Source organism: Dromiciops gliroides, chromosome 1 (assembly GCF_019393635.1).
Source record: "Dromiciops gliroides isolate mDroGli1 chromosome 1, mDroGli1.pri, whole genome shotgun sequence".
In the NCBI taxonomy this organism is placed as follows: Eukaryota; Metazoa; Chordata; class Mammalia; order Microbiotheria; family Microbiotheriidae; genus Dromiciops; species Dromiciops gliroides.
Window position 1 is genome coordinate 447,435,937 of NC_057861.1, and position 15,957 is coordinate 447,451,893.

Here is a 15,957-nt window from a genome sequence, read left to right on the forward strand (position 1 = left end):
GGGGTGGTTGGAGTTGGTTGAGATTCTTGGGAAAGCACACTGGGTGGTTGTCTTGTGTCTGAGGCTGGATTTGGGCTCGGGTCCTGCTGGGTCCAGAGTGAGTGCTTTGTCCACTGTGTCACGTTGCTACCCCATGATGACATCTTTAGGGTAAAATTGAGGGGTGAGAGGAATGCACTTCGGGGGGAAGGGGAGAAGTAGAATGGAGTGAAATTCCACATGAAAGAAACAGGAAAGGGCTTATGGAGTGGGGGAGGGAAGATGGGGAAGGAACAGGGCAGTGAATGAGCCTTACATTCATCAGAATTATCTCAAAAACCTTAATCTCATCAGAGTTGGCTCAAGGAGGGAATAAAAACATATAATTCGGTGGAGTAATCTATCTAACCCTGCAGCAAAGTAGAAAAGGAAGGAGATAAGGAGGGAGGGGTGAAAGAAGATAGAAAATAGAGTAAATATCATGGGGAAGTGAATAGGATGGAGGGAAACAGTTAATAAGAACCGTGAAAAAATTTTGAAGTAGAGGCAAGAGTAATGTAAGATGATGATGACTGATTGATTGATGGATGAATTGATGATGATTTGATGAAGATGGGAATTGATTGATGACAATGAGGATGATGATAATTGCTTGATGATGATGATAAAATGTATGGTACTTTGCTAGGTTATTGTGAAGAAAATTCTTTGTCAGGTATATGGTACTATATAAATGTCATCTATTACTATTGTTGCAAGAATCAACCTCATGGGTTTATTGTAAGGAAATCTCTCTTTAAAGTACTATATAAATGTAGTTTACTATAAAAAAATTGATGAGCAGGATGCTATAAGAAAAACCTGGAAAGACCTACATAAGCTGATGCAACATGAAATGTACTTTATACAAAATAAAAGCAATACTCCGGGGGGCAGCTAGGTGGCGCAGTGGATAGAGCACCGGCCCTAGAGTCAGGAGCACCTGAGTTCAAATCAGGCCTCAGACACTTAACACTTACTATCTGTGTGACCCTGGGCAAGTCACTTAACCCCAATTGCCTCACCAAAAAAAAAGAAAAAAAAAAAGCAATACTCTACAATGATCTGCAGTGAATGACTTGGTTATTTTTAGCAATGCAATGATCCAAGACAACTCTGAAGGAGTCACTCAGATTTGTCATCTTACTCCTAGCAATTCTTCCCTTTTCCTCACCACTCACATCCAATTAGTTGCCAATCTTCTCAAATCTTTCTCCAAAATACATCTCACTTTGTCCTAGATTCTTGTATCACAGAGATACCTCTCTAATTCTGGCCCTCATGACATCTTGGCTATAGTCTCCCTCACTTTCCAGTGCAGCCTCTGCATAGCCACTCAATAGGATGTTTGTATTTCGTTTTATTTTATTTTATTTTATTTTGAGAGCAAGTACTATTTCATTTTTATTTTTTCTTCTCCATGATTAATATGATGGCCTGGTACAAATTAGGCTCTTAATAAATGTGTATTGAATAAAAGTGGTACACTGAGTGAAAGCTCTGATCATCCTGAACTGTGACATTGAGACATCTTTTGCAATAATAAATCTGTTCTTCTACTTACTTCTGAGCAAACTTCCTTACTCTAATCTCATTATTCTATGTATCACCAAAACCATACTTAGAAAAAATGTAACATGATTTCATCTTAGCTACATGATCTTTGTTCCATATCTAGATCTCATACACTATTTCTATAGATCAGTATGACAAGTAGAAGTTGACAGTTCTCATTGAACTATTGAGGTGCTATTGAAATTTAGGTCAATCATGTAATGCTACAATGATTCACTTCATATTTAATAATATACATGAAAGCATTTCCAAAGTGAACTCTGATTTTTGAGAGGTTCATGAAAAATTGTAGAAGATTCTATAAAATCTTCTTGTGGGAGTCCTGGAGGTAGTAATGGAGATGATTTACAATAAATGTATTAACACAAGCCATCTCAGATTGCTGAAATCATAGTGTCATAAGATTATACACATGTAAGTCACAGTAATAGCATTACAAAATATGCGCATACTTGAAGGTCATTGAGTTTTTCAGCATTTTAAAATAGGGTCAATATTAGGAAGTTATGCCTTAAAACAAAAATGCAGTTGTAAGTGTACTTTTGTAGGTTTATTCTTCAGAATTATGTTTTCTCTCCTCAGGAATTTTCATGGGATTTGGCTGGTCTGAAAGGTGTGCTTAGTGAAGGAGTAAATAACTCCCTACTTCCATCACATCAATCTTCTCAGCACTTCTTCTATCCTTCAGTGCCCTGAGAACAAATATATTTAAGTTCTGACCTGCAGGTCCTTACATACTCTTACTATCTCTGAAAACATCCCTTTTCATCTTTTTCCCACAAGTTCATTTTGAAGACCTCTGATCTATTCTTCTCCTGGTCATAATGAATTCTTACTCAGTATGATTGTAAGATGGATTCTTGTACAAATACTGTAAGAGGAATGGTGACAAGTAAATGGGTAAATGTGGTTTATTGTTCAAAAAAGTTCATATTAGGTTTAAGTCAAAATTTTTTTTAATATTTCAAAAATAAATCCTTTAGAACATGAACTCATAACTGCAAAAGACAATAGAATGGATCACTTTCATTGGAACATACATACATATATACTTATATATACACATTCATACATATATAAGAATGTATCACTTTTCTTGGAAAATATATGGTATGTATATATGCATGCATGCATGTATGTATCTTCCAAGAAAAGTGACACATTCTAGTTTGTTTTACAGTAAATCTATCTATACACACATACAATACACATGTATACATACAAATATGTATGTAAATGTACAGACATATGTACATATATACACAAACATGTGTGTACATATACACATATATGAGCAAATAATATATTGAATTAAAAATTTAATAATAATTTATTCACACAACCAAGTATAAAGTAAAAAAGATTGGGACTTATACTGCAACAAACATTTAATAAATGGCAAAGATATGCTGGGAGTATGTTAAGTGTTGGGGAAATTTCTATACTTTGATGGATTTGTAATCTCCTTAATACCTTATCTCTTTCCAGTGATGTAGATAGCAACTCATCTCAGCCATTCTATGCCATGTGACTCTTGCTTATGCCTCTCAAATATAACATAAGTTGGCAAGCTTTTTAACATTCTGTGATTTGTTCTTGATCTCCCTTAACATAGTGTGGATAACAATGGATCTTGCAGGCTGTCCATTGATCACTCTTCAGTTTTCCCCACATGATCATACCTCTTTTTTTTTTTTCTGTGCATACAGCTCTGTGATTATACACCTTTATACAGCTTCTCATGAATACTGTTTCAGTGGAAATCTTTTCAATTCAGTCCTCTTTTCAGTTCAGCTCATTTTCCATACACTGCATATGTCATTTATACATATGTGTTTAACATGTACATATTTGTGTATAGCTGTCCATATATGTACGCATATATATTATATCAAGAGAGGAACCGACAGGAAAAAAGACAGAGGAACAGAGAAGTGATGTGGGCTGTCCCTTTAGTCAGAAATATAGGCATTCTTCATTCATTTGTTTTGGAGTGTATTTTATTTTATTTTCCTATGCAGATGGTTAAATGAAACTGTTTCATGTAAATTATTTAAGAGATTCTATAACGTTCTGTATCTCAAAGCAATAATACAATATCATCCACAATCAAGAGCAAATAAAAAAGCTGATCATTTATGCACAATTATTCTTTCATTGGTACATTGCCCCAAGCATCCTCTATTAATAGTGTCACACCCTTTTGACAAGCATAAATGTCCCTTCTTTATGCTTTGCCAGACATTACTGATAAGAAACTCATCTAAAAATTGTCACTGTTCCATTTTTAAATTTTTTTTATTTTAATGAGGCAATTGGGGTTAAGTGACTTGCCCAGGGTCATACAGCTAGTAAGTGTCATGTGTCTGAGGCTGGATTTGAACTCAGATCCTCCTGAATCCAGGGCCAGTGCTCTATCCACTGCACCAAGTAGCTGCCCCTCTCTGTTCCATTTTTCAAAGAATCTTGCCAGAATTTGGCAAACCAGTTCGCTTAGGAAATGCTTTCATGTACATTATTCAATATTCATTAGTGGTACCTTATTAGAGAAAAGTGTTTTTACATAAACAAATTATTTTTAAAGTCAATAAGTAATAAATACAGTAGGATCTTGTATAATCTACATTTTTGGTCAATTATATGACTGTGAACCTGTGGCCTATTGTAAAATATTGTTGGTGAAAACCTGCTCATTCCCTTCCAATATCCTTATCAAGGATACAGTCAATCTATGAGTACATTATCTTTATGAATACTTTTATTGATATAAGTAATCATAATGATTTTTAGTTATTAATGATTTTGTGATAATTTTGGGGAGTCATAATGTGCATTTTTTCCATTATGCTTATAGCCTCTCCTCTTTCAGACATTTTGAGACTTGATTCTTCAGTGGCCACAAAACCATCACTTTCACCATAGATCTGCTCTATAGCCTCACCCTATGTTTAGTGCCATTTTTAGTTATGGATGAAACACTTTAGGAATTGTAATGTTAGAATCTAAATGATATGGCTACCCTGTAAAAGATGGGGAAAAGAATTTGTTAGAAAAATCTTGACATACAGCTTCTATTTCTTGTTTGGTTTTATCCTTGTTTCATGAATAAATGCACTAGGAGAGTTTTACTTAGTTTTTTTTTTAATCAAACTTTCTGCTTTTCCCTATACTCCTTTGTATACTCCTTTCTCTACACACCTATGATATGATACTGCTGAGAATATTCTAATATCTTCCTTCATAATAATTTACAAATGAAGGTATACACTAAGGCAGTGATGCCTTTGACTGCCACATCTTTTTTATTTCAATTTGTGTTTGATGGATAATGTAATTTGTTGTCTCAATTGTCCTCCTGACTCTTCTCAAATTTGGGAGTAATGTAGAGCAAACCACACTCCTATTAAATTATGACAAAATATCTAAAGATTGAACATCAAATGGAATTTTTAGTAGAAGCACAATTCAATCTTGATTGCACACCATAGCCTCTAGTTCTTAATTCCTTTGTCTTCCTTCTAATAACCTTTCTCTTGTTTATAACTGTCAGAGACAAGCTGTGTCATCATTGTTAAAAAAACTATTTTGTTTATAAAATCTAGATAAATAAATATGTGGCAAATGTCCATGTCAGAACACTAAATCTGAAACAATATTTATAATTAGTCTTCACTTTCTTATGAAATTTAATTATATTAACTTTAAATTGAGACCACAAGACCCAGTAGAAATCCTGGAGTCTTTCTAAAGCTCATCATAGCCATCAAACCAAACGTAATATTGTTTTAAAATTTACAAATTATGGATTTTAACTTGTGCCTAATGTTAGTAATTGTGATGAAAACTATTTAAATTTCAACTGGAACTATTGATTGATTGGAGTATTTGTCCTAAAATTCTTTCTCCCTGATTTTTAACAAAGCAGTATTCCTACATTAAAATACAAGTTTTAAAATGGAATGTAAGGGCAACTAGGTGTATAAACCACTGGCCCTGGATTCAGGGGGACCTGACTTCAAATCCAGCCTCAGACACTTGATACTTACTAGCTGTGTGACCCTGGGCAAGTCACTTAATCCTCATTGCCCTGCAAAAAAAAATGGAATGAAAAATGTATATAGAAATAAAGCTAAGTTTAAAAGGAAATGGAAGACATGTATTTTTTATTCTGAATTGAACAAATGTCCTACCCCCAAAAAGAGACCATTAAATTTATAATGTAGAACATAAAAAGAATCATGTGTGAAACCAGGACATGTAAAGCTACATGTATCTAATTACAAGTTTGATATCAGCAATAAATAAATAAATAGAAATTAGAAGTTTAAAATTCCTTTTGTCATAGTGATGATAAGTCTTTAGATCTGTCATGGAAAGTTTCACTGTTAGGTCGAGTTATTTTAAAATAAAACAAAACATTCCCATTTTTAAAATAGCCTAAATAATAATTCTCAGATTATGGATTTCAATTCATTCCATTTGTAGGTTATAGCATTTATGCACATTTTAAAAAATGATCATCCCATTTAAAAGCAATCAATTTTTAATACATTAGCTGGCATAACAAAAAGGTGTGATCATAAAGTAATTATATTTGCTTATACAGTTTAGGAAAACATACTTGATTATCTTAGTCACACCTCATAGGTCAAGGAATACTTAATGATGATTTGCCATTGAAGGTTGCCTTATACTTTTTGAAATGTTCAAATAAAGTAGGTTTAGTTATAGAAATTTTACTTGAATATTATTTCTGATGACCTATAAAACAAAGAAAAAATGGTTTTAGCTGATCCATGGAAGTACTTCATTGTGTCACAAACATAAATATTTTTAAAGGCAAAACAAAGGAGAAAACTACTTCCACAAGATCCTTGTTGAAAAGACTGTTAGAAGCAGACTTTTCTGGAAGACTATAATCTTCTAAATATGTTTCTTTCAATAAGTACTTTGATGCACACATCTCTTGGGTAACATGCTTACTTTTAATGAAGTATAAATCAGGTTAAAATTACAGTAAATCAAGTTTCTCTAGATGAATTATTCTCTAGCTTTAGAAATGCTAATATGAGCACCTGCTTCATTTTATCAAGATGATTTGAGTTAATGTGCAGATGTTATTCTATCACTATATACTTCTTGGGAAATGGCTCTGATCAGATGTTTGTCACTTTGACATTGGGGAAAACACACCACCTGTTTATCAAGACAGAGCACACAAATACATTTTTTTTTTCTTTCAAAGGAGCAACCAGTAAATTTATTAAGAAGTATTAATGTAAAAATAATATTCTTTTACTTTCCTGTTAATACCTCTTACTAAATCATAAAGATAAACCACCTGGAATTTTTTAAGTTTAAGAAAAATAAATCTAGCATCAAAACCAAAAGTTAAAAATGGTAAGATGCTACAGGGGTTAGGGTTGTATTATTGCTTAATGAATAACTTGCTGAAAAGGATTTAATATGGGGAAAATATCTATCTAAATTTAATTAAATTGACAGTCATTTTCCCCATGGTATCCATGTTGTATGAAGAAAAATGATACGTTAAGAAAGGAAAAATCAATTCCAACTTTAGAGGAAGGTAACTATGTGACTTAAAGACTTTTATACATAATGAGAGAGCTATTCATCAGTATTAAGCAATCTGTCCAGGTTACTACCTCCTTTCTCATGCTTCTGTTAAAGAGGGTCTTTCACAAAACAACTGCACGTCCCCTGCGAGTAAACAGTAATGAATAATTGAGTTTATGATTTGTCAGTGAACAGAACCTGTGTACACTAAGGTCAGTTTACAATCCCTTGGAATATAGGAGGCATTCTTTTAACAGATGCTAAGTACATTCTAGGGTTTTTTTTTTAACTAATTATTCTTTTAGAGAATAGAATACACCAAGTAAAATATACACTGATGCAGATCAAGGAAAATTTTGTTTTAGTGCTCATATCCTGGAACCTAACAGACCTTAATAAATTTTCAATGGAAAATTTATCAAGCATTCACTATGTGCAAGGCACTATGATTTCCTTCATAAATGATTTCATGGTAAGTCCTTCATAGGCATTTATCTAGATGAATATAGTTTCATACCATCCTTTAAATGAAGAACAATTTTAACATGCATACCATAGGTTCTTGAGTAATGCTTGAATGTAGTGTGCCTTAACAAGGAGGACCACCTTTTCATCTGAGACCAGAGTGAATGTGTACATAGCAAGAAGATGTCTGAGTTATATGACATGAGGAGGGAAGGAAAAGAGAAATGTTTTGATTGATCTCATTTTTTTAGGTAAATTAGAGGTCCTTAGATGAGAAGAGAAAAGATGCTGTAAGAAGCTTGAGGAGTAATGAAATCATTTGTAGAACCTGAAAAGAATTATTTATAACTCAGTATGTAGGCATGTATCTATTTTATAGAAAATCATATTGATTCATTTACATTACTCAGATTAAGGAAGGATAGCATTTGCTGTTCATTTTAAGAAGCAAAGCATAGCTTTATACACTTAATAAGACATTCTATAGAAATAAAGCAACCAAACACCATGCAAAGCTTTTCAAGAGTTAAGTTTTTGTTCTCCCCCACACTCCCCACTGCACATCCTGGACTGAAATATTGAAGCCATCCTTTGGAATAAAGAGGTACTAATTTAAGCAAAGAGGATTATGAGGTGCATATATTAGAAAAAGAGAGCTAAAAGTAAGTACCCTTTCAACATACTTCTCAAGACAGTCCCACACAATGGCTGAATCATCCATAATTAGTCACAATACAATGCAGTACTTAATAACTATCCAGTACAGACAATATGGACTGCCAGATTTCAGAACAGTTAGAGATCACAAAGGACTAGAATGGGAAAGTTGAGAAGATGTTCAGAAAACTGTGGAGCTCAAGTGGAGAAGTCTTGTATATATTAGTGCATGAGCTTGGAATTGGGGCTTTATTTTATTTTTGTGGGGGTGTTTTTTTTTTCAATTTTCTTTATTTTCCAGTTATATGAATGAAATTTAGTAAAAGCAGAGCCTTAGGGAAATAGCACAGTGGATATATAAATTTTGATAAGAGAACCTGAAAGGGCTTATAACATGGTGATGCAAGCCAAGGAGAGAGGTAAGGCCTGTACTATACAGGTGTGTTGAACAAGGATGGGGAGAAGGCATTGAGAAGAGAGGTAGAGTAGATGGGGCATTTGTCTTCACAGTTTGACTTAATCAACCCTGTTCCCAGAGACAGGTGGCATATTAGTAATAGAACAGGTACCAGAATGGTGACCAGCTGTTAAATTCAAATACAAGTACACAGAGTAGGAATTCCTAAATGATTTCAATGATGCATCTCTTCAGTAACATTATCAGCAAAGAAGAATGTGGTCCAAGCAGGAAAAAACTAAGGGAATAACTTGACCTTTTCCATAGTGCTGTCACCTACACAATAATTTATTTGCAAAAATTAAGTGGACAGTTACTTACTATATGAGCACCTCTTTCCTCAATATGTATTTTCTGAGAATATTTTATATTATTCCCCAGACTGAGCCCTGCTGGCATTTCAATAACTGATTTTTTCCTACTCTGTATGAGTTTTTTTTTTAATTACCTTTTTAATGACTAGAATTGAAAGTAAGCAGTATATAACAAATAAAGGTCAGGTGTGGAATTATCAATGCTAAAGCACATATTTTCCAATATTGTACTATAAGCACTACTTTCTAGCTAACAAAACATGGTGTGTATATATATATATGTATATATATATACATATATATATATGATAATTAAGGCCCCCTTTATTATTTTGGTTTGGTTTGGTTTTGGAGGGGCAATGAGGGTTAAGTGACTTGCCCAGGGTCACACAACTAGTAATTGTCAAGTGTCTGAGGCTGGATTTGAACTCAGGTACTCCTGAATCCAAGGTCAGTACTTTATCCACTGTGCCACCTAGCTGCCCCGCCGTAATTATTTTAAAATTGTATTTAATGCCTTTCACAGTCCTGTGAAAAAGCATGGTTTACTAAGCAACTATATTATATGTGGGGTGTATAGAGTATTCAGAAAATACAAGCACATTTAGTTTGAGTACTTGCTGAGCCCTTTTCAGGGCTACTCATCCACCTTTGGTGTCCACCTGTAACTCAAATCTCACCTGTGGCTCCAAGAAACTGTAGCATGTGGTGGCCACACCCTAATAAAACTATCTTGGCAAATGGGCTAAATGATGTTTCAAGGGTAACTAACGGGCCTCTAACTTTTCAGCAAGTTAGGGGAATGTCTATTCTAAGCACATAAAGACTTCGCCTGGCTGAGTAGAAGGATAAGAACAATTTTTTCCATGGCCATAAAGTTGACTGGAGCAGGTGCTGTGGAATGCTTTGTTAGACATTGAAGATGCCATGCGAAGATCATCCACTGCATCCTGGGCCATCTCCAGTCATCTTGACTTTTGCCTTGTCACAGGAATTTTATCTCTCTCTGGAAGAGAGAGATTGGCTGATAAATTTGTGTAACTCTGACTCACTTAAATTCACATGGATTGAAGACATACCTTGTGAGGTCATTGGTCTTCTTTGAAAATGAAGGACAAACAATAATAATAACACACACATATATATGTGTATATATACATATATGTGTGTGTGTATACATTTGTGCATAGATATGTATATTTATATATTTATGCCTTGGGAGTTTTCTGCTTTCTCAAATTGAAGTCACCTATTGAAAAAAGAAAATTGGACAGGTATAAGCAATATCGCTAAGAGCCAGGGCTCACCCAACTTATTTATACCTCAAAACTTTATTTACTCAACTCTATTAGATAATTTGAGTTTATATTGAAAAAAATAGTTACCCTGGCCTTCTTCTATTTGTTCCATTTCACCATTTCTATTATGTAAGAATTCAATTATGCTTTTAGGATTCTTTCAGGTTTTTTTGTTGTTGTTGTTGTTGTTTGTTTTTGAATGGGATGTGGTTTCATCTATGTATGAGTTCTTATCTTTCAGTGAAGAACTTCCTCTACCATTGTAGAATGACACCTCGTCTATAACTTCCAGTCTCACAGATTTGCCTAGGATCATGAGAGCTTGCAAAAGGTCAGGTGCCCTCGTGTACCTCAGAGGCAGGAATTATATCCAAGACTTACTGAGATCAGTACTCTATCCACTACACATGCATCCTACAGTGATAAAAAGCCTTTCCTGGTTCTCCTAGTATTAGGATTTTCCCTCTAAGTTTATTTTCAGTATTGTAGAGGTATGTTTTATCCATATAGTCATTTATTTGCATGTTGTTTCCCCATTAGTCCATGTGCTCCTTGCTTTTTGCTTCCTAAGAACTTAATGCAATGATTTACAGAGTAGATCATGAATATGTGGTATTTTAAAAAATTTAATTTAACTTTTTAAACTTTTTCTTAGTGGCAACACCTAGAACAGAACCTTGTACATACCAAACATTTAATAAACACTTGTGATATGATGAATTTTAGTATGGCAGCAAATTTCATTATGACTATGATAATGAGATTCAGAATTAGAAGCAACTGGAGTTCTTTAGAATGGAGGGAAATCTCCAGGGGAACAAGAGAATGATATTCAATTAAAAACTATCATGTACAAAACGGATTATACTTCTTTTTTCTTGGCCCCAGAAGGCAGTAGTGTGAACATTGAATCAAATAGAAAGACAAATAAAGATGCAGACAAAGACAGAGACAAAGCCAAAAAGACTGAAGAGAGATTTCAGCTCTGTATAGGGAAAAAAAGTTCCTAATAGTTAGAATTGTTCAAAAATGATGCAGCTTACCTCGGAAGTAAAGAATTTGTCATTGTGGAAGACTTTAAATGGATGCTAAGCAACTATATCTTAGATATGCTATAGAGGGGAATAATATTTAGGAATACGTTTGGTGTAGATCAGTGTGTGGGAACCAATTTTTAATTGGGGAGTGCTAGCTAAGCAGCTGGCCACAACTGGGGCAAGGAAGGAGACCGGCAGCCTCCCTCAAAACAGAACAAGATTTATTTTAACAAGAATGAACTTGGAAAAAAAAAACACAAACAGGATCAGTAAGATCAAGGGAAAGGAAATAAAATGGGGAAAGGGAAATTATAATTCCTGAAAAATACCACCGCCCAGGAATCAGCTGAAAATGCGAAGCAGAATGCCTGTCACTTTCCAGCTTCCACCTAGAATGCCCAATTCTCCCCCAAACCTAGAAACACCCCACACAGGCCCAGCCAATGGGATGGCCACTCTGACAGTCACATGACTGCCCTCACTAGGCTTCCAATCATTATAATTTTGCCAGGCCCATGTAGGCGTTGGCAAGTGGTGATGACATGAGCTGCCAAAGCCCTGGCAATGGCTACAACCATTGGGTGGAGCACCATGAAGTTTGTGGAGCCCCAGGCCAGTGTGTGCTGAGGCATAAAAACCTCATATAACAATTAATTCTTTACATTACATAGGGGACAAATAGAAAATTCTGGGAAAGGGACTCAAAATTATTGTGTAGCACTGCAGTTATTTCCCCTCAGTAGTTTATTTGTAATTTCTCCATCTTTATTTTTTGGGAACTTTAAACATATATATCTCTAGGATTAAGTCATACAAAGATGGAAAACATATGTTAAAAAGCTCTGATGAATAGGATAGATAGAATTCAAGGAAAGAATGTAGTCTCCTTGAAGGTAGGAACTAATCTATTTTTATCTTTGTTTCCTCAGCATATAGCACAGAACTTAAGTTAAGTAAGTACAAAATAAGTTTTTGTCATTTAGGATAGATAAATATATGGGCACAACAAAATGGAGAGTAGAGATTCTGCATTTAAGAGGTGGAAAATAAGATAATATAAAGATTTTAAAAAGCAGGGATTCTGGCAGTCAGGAGGACCTGAGTTAAATCCAGCCTCAAACACTTACTAGCTGTATCCTGAGCAAGTTGCTTAATCCCAAGTCCCTCCAAAAAAAGAAAGAAAGAAAGGAAGGAAGGAAGGGAGGGAGGGAGGGAGGGAGGGAGGGAGGGAGGGAGGGAGGAAGGAAGGAAGGAAGGAAGGAAGGAAGGAAGGAAGGAAGGAAGGAAGGAAGGAAGGAAGGAAGGAAGGAAGGAAGGAAGGAAGGAAGGAAGGAAGGAAGGAAGGAAGAGGGGGGAGAAAAAAGTAGGGAATTAAATTGAGCTAAAAATACTGGGGCAGCTAGGTGGTGCAACGGATAAAGCAGTAGCCCTGGATTCAGGAGGACCTGGGTTCAAACCCGGCCTCAGACACTTGGCACATACTAGCGGTGTGACCCTGGGCAAGTCACTTAACCATCATTGCACTGCTCCCCCCAAAAAAAATAAAATGATAATTAAAAAATAAATAAAAATACTACAAATGTGAAAAGGTAGGATGATTGGAATAAGTCTTCCTTGACCAAGTCCACCTCATCAATTTCCATTGGAGTCTCCTCAGATTTTATGTTTTTGCTTTATCCAGTTCCTCCTTGCACTTATTCTGTCCTGTTTTAAAATTGTTTTATCTGTATATTTTGGCTTTATATTGACATTTAAGGTAAATTATTTTCTGCAGAAGGATTTTGTAAAGTTTTTTTAAGGGACCAATTATGATTAAAAGAAATAATTTCTCCAAACCTATAGGCACATACATACATGCACAACCACATATACATGCACAAATATACATACACCCCCCCTAAAAACACATAGATTTTCAATAAATACTTAATGGATGAAATGGTAAAAATAAAGTGTCAACTGATGTCAGGAAACAAGAGGAATCAGATACACACATATGTATGTATGCATGTATGTATACATATATGTATGTGTATGTGTGTATATATACATATACACATATATACATATATACATGTATATACGTGTATATACATATATATACATATATATATATATGAAGGTAAGAAGAGGCAATGTGGGTCACTAAAGTATGCTATTTATTTATACTTACAAAGAGCAGATTTGAATCCTTGCATTACTACTTACTAACATTTACAAATCAAAAAAGAAAATTCCAAATCAGTTTAATTTTGGCAAGTCACTTAAGCTCCATGGGCCTTAATTTCCTAATTTGTAAAATTGGTTGATTAGAATTCTGACTACCAGCTTTACATCTGCCGTACTCTGAGTTTGCCATTTAAAAATAAGATAGAAAAGAATGCTTGAATCAGGAAAGAAATACAAACTCAGATGAAAAGTAATGGGAATATATGAATGCTTTTATTTCTCTCACATAAATGGCTTTAAAAAATTAACCCAAAGAAAATAAAAGGGGGAAAATAAGTTCTTCCTATGCATATGATGCCTTTGGCAACCACATAAATTTGCCAGCTGCTTTGTAGGTGTTTCTCAGGTGATAACTGAGGGAGGGATGTGTTCTTTCTGCTATTTCACATGCTATGAAAAATTTCATTTTTGTAAATAGTGAAAGTTGGTATCCATTTTAACTCTCACCTTTAATTCTGTACATTTCTCTACACTTTCATAACTGATATAGTTAGAGGAGAAAGGAGAGTATCTTGGTACTTTACTGGGTCTTTTTGTGTATGTGTGAAGGTGCACATGACTATACATGTGTATTATGTTTAAAAGAAAGCACAAGAATAAGATTATAAGTATATACTTTTGAAAATCAAAAGTGTTGTTACATCACTTTTTTTCATAGTGAAATGAAATACCCCTGAAATTGTGCAGTAAACAACCCTGGAAGGAAAGAGAATGATAAAGGAGTAATCACATGTTCTTAAATACCAATTGACAATGAAAGGCATGGTGAATTCGGGGGCTAATAATAAATTGAAGGTATTGGGTCTAGGGTGACATGGTTATCCCAAAAATTAATATAAATTTGCCTAGTAAGAAACAAATTCTGAGGTATGAAAGAAATCAGTTGTCTGTCTTTCAGGTAGACAAAATTGAAATGTACTTGGAATGCAAGGCAAAATTATAAGAAATAAAATGTGTGAGCAGAGACAAGATGAAGTAGAGGGAGCATTCTAGATAAACTCTCCCAATTCCACTCAAAACAATTTTTAAATAATGCATCAAATTGAATCCTGGAATAGAACAGCCAATAAAAGGTCAAGGTGAAACTTTTTTTTTTCCAATCCAAAGCAACTTAGGAGGTCCAGAGAAGTCTGTGACAATAGGGTTGGGGCTAGCCCGGAAGGCAGTTTGGAACAACATTAGCTCTGGGATTTGGAGCTGGTAGGCAGTGACAGAAACATCATTTTCAACAGCAGCAGTTCTGAAAGCTCTCATTGTCCTGAAAAGATAAAAGAATTGGGCACTAACACTGAGTCAGAAAAAGATTGTAGGACCCCATTGTAGGCACCAAGCAGAGAACCAGGTGCTGTTTGGCAACTCTATTGCCCATATCCCTGTACTAAGTCACAGTTCCATAGTGGAAAGAGAGCAAAAGAACAGGGACACTAGTTCCCAGTTACAGTTCCAGGATGGAAAGAAGCACTATCACTTGAGGTAGCAAGGAAGCATGGGCCCTTTCTCTGTAAGGACCAGGAAGAAGAGAAGTGACCACACATCTACTCAGATCACACAACCTTGGATGCACTAAAAACTTAAAAAACAAAAACAAAAGCAGAACTATCTATGAAAACAGCAGAGGAAAAAAAGCTTAAAGTTTGTTACATTGGTACTCCCACATAACCCAGAGGCAATCAGCCAAACTTTAATATAAAGTTCAAAATCAAGGCATAGGCTGGAAAAATGAACAAACAACAGAAGAACTGGACTATAGAAAAACAACCATAGTGAAAGTGAAATTAAGAAACAAATAGAGGAGACAACTATGTAAAACATCTACAAACAAAACCTCAAGAAAAATTCAGACAAGACACAAGCCTTCAAAATTCCTATCGGAGCTGAAGAAAAAGATAAAAATGTTTTTAAAAATCAAATAACATTGGTATAGGGAAAACTGGGGAAAGAAATGAAAGCAATATAAGCAAATTATGAAAAGAGAATGAACAATTTAGGAAATGAGGCACAAAAGTATCAAAGAAAATAACTCCTTAAAAGCCAGAATTGGCCAAATTGAAAAAGAGATACAAAAATTCATGGAATAAAATAATTCTTTAAAAATCAGAATTGGTCAAGTGTAGCTAATGACTCCATGTGACATCAAGAAACAATAGAAACAAAATTTTAAAAAGGTGAAATATTTTATCAGAAAAACAACTTACCTAGAAAATAGTTTGAAAAGAAATAGTTTAAGAATTGGGGGGCGGGGGGCGGCTAGATAGCACAGTGGATAAAGCACCGGCCCTGGATTCAGGAGTACCTGAGTTCAAATCCGGCCTCGGACACTTGACACTTAC